Source organism: Cydia amplana, chromosome 8, assembly GCF_948474715.1.
Source record: "Cydia amplana chromosome 8, ilCydAmpl1.1, whole genome shotgun sequence".
Lineage (NCBI taxonomy): Eukaryota > Metazoa > Arthropoda > Insecta > Lepidoptera > Tortricidae > Cydia > Cydia amplana.
The window spans coordinates 1,226,834-1,235,515 of NC_086076.1; positions in this window are offsets into that span (position 1 = coordinate 1,226,834).

An 8,682-nucleotide genomic window follows, 5' to 3' on the forward strand; every position below is an offset into this window, starting at 1 on the left:
CAAGAGAAAGCTACTCGGAGCGCATAACTCAGCTAGAGGAGATATGCGAGCGCCAACGACGGGAGTTATCGCGCTGGTTCAAGTCTCTACGCGAGGCCTCGCCTTCTGCTCGCCCTGAGCCGGGCTGGTTGCCTGTCGTGCTCGATCATCTCAAGTAAGACTATCTTATCAACAATAACATTTAACAAGAGAAAGCTACTCGGAGCGCATAACTCAGCTAGAGGAGTTATGCGAGCGCCAACGACGGGAGTTGTCGCGCTGGTTCAAGTCCTTACGCGAGGCGGGCTGGTTGCCTGCCGTGCTCGATCATCTCAAGTAAGATTATCTTATCAACAATAACATTTAACAAGAGAAAGCTACTCGGAGCGCATAACTCAGCTCTAGCTAGAGGAGTTATGCGAGCGCCAACGACGGGAGTTGTCGCGCTGGTTCAAGTCTCTACGCGAGGCGGGCTGGTTGCCTGCCGTGCTCGATCATCTCAAGTAAGATTATCTTATCAACAATAACATTTAACAAGAGAAAGCTACTCGGAGCGCATAACTCAGCTAGAGGAGTTATGCGAGCGCCAACGGCGGGAGTTGTCGCGCTGGTTCAAGTCCTTACGCGAGGCGGGCTGGTTGCCTGCCGTGCTCGATCATCTCAAGTAAGACTACCTTATTATGGCGTTTTTTTTTTCTTGTCCCAAACACTTTTTTTTTCAATTTGGGATTGTTTATGTTATTTCTACTCAAAATCACGAGCTCTTTCTATCCTAATAGGAGAAAAAAAGTGTCCTAAGGTTTTTTTTTCCATTCCGTCACCATTTTTCATAGACTTTGTATGGCGGTCGCGTAATGGAAAGATCGAAAAATGTATGGAAATTTTGGGACACTTTTTTTCTCCTATTAGGATAGAAAGAGCTCGTGATTCTGAGTAGAAACAACATAAAAAACTCCAAATTTGAAAAAAAAAGTGTTTGGGACAACAAAAAAAACGCCCATCAACAACCTGCGATTGCAGTATTATCTTAAATTTAAATTTTTAGATGTTAAATTTCAATTCAATTTAATTATTTCAAGGAATTTATCTAAGCGCCACTTGCACCATCCCACTTAACGGTGTTAACCGGGTAACCCGTTAACCGTTAACCCAGGGTCAACTCGTACCGGGAACCGTGGCAACTCCAGGTTTTAGATAAGATAAGATAAGATAAGATGTTTATTTGTATAGTCATGTACATAGGATGTTGTTACAATTATTCAGGAAGCTTCCATGACACCCCGTTTTAGGGCACACAAATTGTCTTATATCTAGCTTAATACTAAATTATATTACAGGCCCTGCATGCTATTATGTATAATATTTGAATTTATGTATAATTAGTAATTGGTCAGAGCAAATTTCGTATAAAATTCGTATACGTTATGAGTGTCAAATAATTTAGGTTTTAGATTAAATGTCAATTATTTATTACATTAATTACTATAAGGTTTCATCGTTCAAAAACTCGCCCACTGTGTAGTAACATTTATGTATGAGCAAAATTTTTAATTTTTTGTGAAACAGTTTGTCATTTGGTTCTAATTTGATCTCATCGGGTATTTTGTTTACTAAAATGTCATTCAATAGAACTTGCTAACTATGTAAACAAACCGCCATACTAAAATTGACACTAAATGTCAATTTACTAGTAACTTTTGTTTACATTGTTAGTAAGTTCTATTGAATGACACTTTACTTGGATACATACAAAGTGGGGCCCGTTTCTATAGATGGCTAATTTAGAGTTTGGTATTTTTAATTTGTTTCTATACTGGCTTCTAGTTTTGTATGTATCCAGTTTAACTTCAAATAGATCCGGATTTTTTCTGGCAAAGATAACGGCTTCCGTTATGTATATTCCCGGGAGTGTAAGTAGCTCATATTGTGTGAAAAAGGGGCGGCAACTGGTTTTACCGGTTTAATGGTCCAAGGGGCCTCAAGGGAGGCCCAAGATACACTTGTAAGTTTCACTTACGTAAGTAGGGACACAGTTATGCAACAGAATGAGATGAATTTCGTTATCTCATTTTAACAAATGGTTTTGTCCCTACTGTGAGAAACTTACAAGAGTATCTTGGGCATAGGGCGGACACGCCATACATCAAAAACCGGCCAAGTGCGAGTCGGACTCGCGCACGGAGGGTTCCGCACCATCAACAAAAAATAGAGCAAAAAAAAGAAAAAAAAAAGAAAAAAAAACGGTCACGCATCCAAGTACTGACCCCGCCCGACGTTGCTTAACTTTGTTCAAAAATCACGTTTGTTGTATGGGAGCCCCACTTAAATCTTTATTTTATTCTGTTTTTAGTATTTGTTGTTATAGCGGCAACAGAAATACATCATCTGTGAAAATTTCAACTGTCTAGCTATCACGGTTCGTGAGATACAGCCTGGTGACAGACGGACGGACGGACGGACGGACAGCGGAGTCTTAGTAATAGGGTCCCGTTTTTACGCTTTGGGTACGGAACCCTAAAAATGATTTGCGTTTATATGTGTGCGCGGCACGTCTGTACACGCGTCATTGTGTGTCTGACGGACTTCTGGCATGCTCTCAGTAGAGCGACTTACGCACACATTCATGTCGCGGCCAGTCGCGCGGGGGGCGGACCGGTGCGTGGCCGTTCTGTATGATAATACTATTACTTATTCTGTGTTTCGGGCCTAATGTAACTTTTCTCAAAAATGGACGGCAAAGTCGACGTTGCCGGTTAAAAAATAGGTCGCGAAGTGCGTAGTTTATGGTCATTCAAAAAATTAAAAAGTTAAAAACATTGCAGTCTCGATTTCGGGACTGCAATGTTGCATACAAATTCCATTATTTAACGAGTTCCAAACTTTTTAAAACTTTAAATGGCCATATCAAATGAAGGCATAGGTCCCTTAAACAGCCAAACAGATGATCAGCACTTATTATTATAAAGCCTATAACAGACTATCGCACCGCACCGCGACCTTGGAGCGTCGCACCCATAAGTGAGAGCGAGAAACAGATATCTCTTTTTCCCTCTCACTTATGGGTGCGACGCTCCAAGGTCGCGGTGCGGTGCGATAGTCTGTTACAGGCTTAATGTTGGTACCGCGACTATTTAGGTGTCTCAAATAGGTTGGCGTATTTTGAGCAGAAAAATACACTTCTTTTTTTTTTTAAAGGCGGCAAGCAAATTTTTTTAATGGTTGTATTTTTTTCTGTGAAAATTAGAACGTTGCTTCTGTAAGTTCTGTAAAATATTTCTATTTCTTGCACCATTTTTGAGAAAAGCACTATATATGAAAAATGAAAATGAAAAATGAAAATGAAAATGAAAAATGAAAATGAAAATGAAAATGAAAAATGAAAATGAAAAATGAAAATGAAAAATGAAAATATTTATTTACATTAATAAATGTTACATAACAAGGTAACAGGTTGGGACTCCCTATTAAGTATATTATACCTGTATCAGGAAGCCCCGCTCCTCCGTAGCAACAAGTTGTAGATTTAAGAAATATTTAACTAGCATACAGAAAGAAAACTTAAGCTAATAGTACAATTTATTCTAACTTGTGTGTGTGTGTGTGTGTGTGTGTGTGTGTGTGTGTGTGTGTGTGTGTGTGTGTGTGTGTGTGTGTGGCTACTTGCCGGCTTCGGATACAATTAAACGGACTCCCAAGGTCGTCCGTTTAAAACTAATCCTCAGCCTGCAAGTAGCTACTTCCGAACCTCGACAATAATAAATAAATAAATAAAAAAGCCTTTTATTTCTTGCATATTACAATGTAAAACATAAAAAATCTAGAATACAATTTATTTAATTTTCTAATAGTCAGTTTTTAGTAATGTTTGGTCACTTATGTACATATTGTTGTTTTTTTTTTACTAGGTGAATTTAGCAAGAACCCCTTCTCAGGTAAAGGCCTCCTCCAGAGTAAGCCATTCGGATCTATCCTGTGCTTTTTGTATCCAGTTTGTCCCTGCAACCTTTACTATCTCGTCTGACCATCGCGTGTATGGTTTGCCGCTGTTACGCTTTCCTGCCAGCCTATTATGGATAGCTTTATCCATCTTTATCCACGTGATAAAATAACTGTCACTGTTTAACACCGTGGGAAAGAAAGTGACGGACACCGTTTTATCACGCTGTCACGTAGACAGGAACGACCATCATATCCGTACTGGTGGTCCTGGCCATGTCGTTACTTGTTTTGCCCATCTATTGGACTTCATCCTGGCGACATGTCCTGCCCATCTCCATTTTTGTTGTTTTTGCGTATTTGAGCGCGTCTATCACGTTAGTTTTGGATCTAATAATGAACCTCGACAATAATGTACTATTAATCCCTCAGATCGGAGTGCGACCGTCTCCGCGCCGAGGTCCTGTCTCTAGGTGCCGGGCAGTTGGCCAGCGCGGCGCACTTGCGCGACCTGCGCCGGAAACTAGCGCTACTGGCGGCCCGGGCCACGCCCGAGAAACCCGAGCCCGAGCCCGAGGCCGAACCCGAGGCCGAGGCCGACAAGGGCGAGGTCCCCGTCTACAAGACAGTGCAAGCCAAGAGGATGGTGCCCGATGATGTTAGGAAGAAAGTCTCCTTCAACTGAGGCACAAAATAGATACAGTACAGAAGCATAGAGAAAAAATACATAGAGTGCTCACTCCATACATCAGTTTTAGTACCAAAAAGACTATTAGCATCTAGCATCGAGTAGCGGAACTATCAGTACTGCTACTTGACAATAGATGTCGCCACCGACCGGAAAGTCTTATGCTGTTGAGATAAGACTTTCCGGTCGGTGCTACATCTACTACAGCAGTACTGATAGTTCCGCTACTCGATGCTAGATGTAGACACTGAAATTAATAGTCTGAACTGATGTATGGAGTGAGCACTCTATGTATTTTTTTTCTCTATGACAGAAGTCAATCACATGTATGTACTTCACTTTTCATACCTACGCTCGGCGGTCGCTCTAGGGTTGTCAACTATGATTTATGCACAAAAAACTATCGTAGTAACGTGATAGTGGCACTCGTATCTAGTAGTGGCCGGGGCGGGGTGCATAGGTACCTACCTACCGAACTGTTCTGTTTAACGTTAAAACGAACCATCGAAATACAAGCAGATACTTACCTCTCTGAAACCACTGGTAGCTTAAAAAACGACAATTCATCGTTTTATGTTGAATTCAAACAACCGTCCACTGAACAGTTATAATAACTTTTTTTTTGTTTCTCCATTATTGCACAAAAAAGTTCACAGACGCGTGTCTCAAGCGGATGGCACTCGCGCTCGCACTGGTCCCAACCGGTCCGAGATATCGTGTCTGTGAGCAGTGTCATAGAGAAATAAAGACAAGAGTGCTCACTCCATACATCAGTTCAGACTATTAATTTCAGTGTCTACATCTAGCATCGAGTAGCGGAACTATCAGTACTGCTACTTGACAATAGATGTAGCACCGACCGGAAAGTCTTATCTCAACAGCATAAGACTTTCCGGTCGCCGCCGCCATCTATTGACAAGTACTGATAGTTCCGCTACTCGACGCTAGATGCTAATAGTCTTTTTGTTACTAAAACTGATGTATGGAGTGAGCACTCTATGTATTTTTTTCTCTATGGCAGTGTCTATGTGTGCGTTGCTCGAGCGCACTTTGTATGTAGGTTGATTTCTGTACTGTATCTATTTTGTGACTGAGGTCAGAAGTTCAGAGATTTTAACTTAACACATTCGGTGCCGGCGCGAGCTACGCGCTACGGGCGTAGACGACGACACGGGAAAAATGGTATGTAGCGAAAAGCGCCTCCGAACTGTGAACTCCCCTAGCGAGTCGCTGGCACTGAATGTGTTAAAAAACGATAGAAATTTTACTATGATACGATAAGTGTAGGGTAGACTTTTTCTGAGTATCGACAAATTAAAACTTACGGCACCCCTAGCACATGATTGGCGCGACAGTCTCGCGGCGATATAGACTACCCGTCATTTTCTAACTGTATTAATAAAAGAGGGACAGGTAGTCTATCTCGCCGCGAGATACTGTCACGCCGATATGTGCTAGCCCGGCTGACGTGGTTAGAATTAGAAACAAAAACGGTAAAATCCACTTAAGAATACCTAATATCGGAAAAATAATATACTAACTACAAACATTTCTAGAAATATGATGTATGACACTTCATGAAAATGACTCTTTCCTACACTTTATTTCTAATCATTTTAACATTAGGTACAATAAAAGAAACATTGGACTATTGGACTTCACTGTATACTTAATTACCAAAATTTATACCTCTACAATATAACACTTACCCCCTAACCCTATTCATAAACACGCTACAAACCTCAATTGGCTACTAATCGTTTGTCTTTATCTGTAATTTTGACTTATGTATTTGTAAGAAAAGGATAAAACATAATTGAACTAAATCAGGCCCGTAAAGTTTCATGAACAAGGGAATTAGATATTACATATCGGCACTAGGTAGGTGCTTTGAAAAAATCTCGTATTTCACCTACTCAAAGTTGAAAGGCACAGTGACTCTTTATGCATCCTACTCCTATATATACCACATTTTTCTTTTGATTAACAAAACAAATACGAGTTATTTTTTCGAGTACCGACACCATGTATAAACACTTCAAAATTAACAATCAAATGTTAAAATTAATCTTGGATTCAACTAAAGTCTATTTTTTTATTCGGTAGACTAAAATAACATTTCATAGTATGAAATGACATGATGTTCATACTATGAAATGTCATTTCAGTCTATCGAATAAAAAAATAGACTTTATATATATAGTCATTTGGCCCATTAATATTTAGTTAATACATATAATAAGTGCCTTAGTTATTAAGTAGGTTAAAAATAAGTTAAATGCCTTTTTATACAAATCTGTCTTTAATTTATCCCTTGTCACATTCCATGGTCTGTCACGTCATGGTTAATATTTTATATGTCAGTCCAGAACAAAGAGTAATTAAAATTATTAGAAGTAAAACAGGTGTAACTGTAATCTATCGCTCTTGCATATTCGAGCGAAGAGGGGCAAATATAGTACATTATTGTCGAGGTTCGGAAGTAGCTACTTGCTGGCTGAGGATTCGTTTTAAACGGACGACCTTGGGAGTCCGTTTAATTGAATCCGAAGCCAGCAAGTAGCCTTCCAGCCGAGTCATATATAGTGCTTTTCTCAAAAATGGTGCAAGAAATATAAATATTTTACAGAAGCAACGTTCTAATTTTCACAGAAAAAAGTACAACTATTAAAAAGATTTGCTTGCCGCCTTTAAAAAAAAAAGTGTATTCTTCTGCTGAAAATACGCCAACCTATTTGAGACACCTAAATAGTCGCGGTACCAACATTAAGCCTGTAACAGACTCGCACCGCACCGCGACGTTGGAGCGTCGCACCCATAAGTGAGAGCGAGAAAGAGATAATCTGTTTCACGCTCTCACTTATGGGTGCGACGCTCCAACGTCGCGGTGCGGTGCGATAGTCTGTTATAGGCTTAAGCTGATCATCTGTTTGGCTGTTTAAGGGACCTATGCCTTCATTTGATATGGCCATTTAAAGTTTTAAAAAATTTGGAACTCGTTAAATAATGGAATTTGTATGCAACATTGCAGTCCCGAAATCGAGATTGCAATGTTTTTAACTTTTTAATTTTTTGAATGACCATAAACTATGCACTTCGCGACCTATTTTTTAACCGGCAACGTCGACTTTGCCGTCCATTTTTGAGAAAAAGAAATTTCTTTTGGCGGTAGGGCCTTAGACCACATATGAAGAAGAAGAAGCATTTATTACCACAATAACATTACCTTAAAACTAACAAAGAGTACACAAAATGAGAAGTTGCGCTAAATGGTCCTCACTCAGCTAGGTGTCACGGTATGAGCCACATGGCATATTCCGTGACGCAAATTTTCAGTGGATGGACTAGGTGGCAGTGGCACTCAGTAAAGTGGCACCCCACACTAGCGTCTTTTGAGCGTCGGCGTCTATTTACTTAGTCAGCGCTATGGAAAAGTTGCGTCGAGCAGCAGGCATAGAGCTGGCTAGTAGCCGACGCTCGGGAGACGCTAGTGTGAGGTGGCCATAGAGAAAAAAATACATAGATTGCTCACTCCATACATCAGTTTTGGTACCAAAAAGACTATTAATTTCAGTGTCTACATCTAGCATCGAGTAGCGGAACTATCAGTACTGCTACATCAATTAAGACAAAAAAAGTATAAGACTTTCCGGACGGTGCAACATCTATTGTCAAGGAGCAGTACTGATAGTTCCGCTACTCGATGCTAGATGTAGACACTGAAATTAATAGTCTTTTTGGTACCAAAACTGATGTATGGAGTGAGCACTCTTGTCTTACTGGGTCAATGGTCACTAATGCATATGATTTTCACCCGGCGACGCTTGACGAACTGTCGCATTTTCTCCTCGTGTTGCGCAAGCGTTATTAAACTAACGTAGTACGAGATCCAACTGAGATTGTTGTACGATAGTTAGGTATATTGATTGAATAGATTATTGCTTCCTTCCTTACATTTCATACCGCTCGATAGAATGTCTATTATCATATCATCATTCAGTTTATTATGCTGTTATCACGTCGGTAAACGAGTCTATCATACGCGCTGATGTTTAAAATTCTTGAAATGAATTTAACTT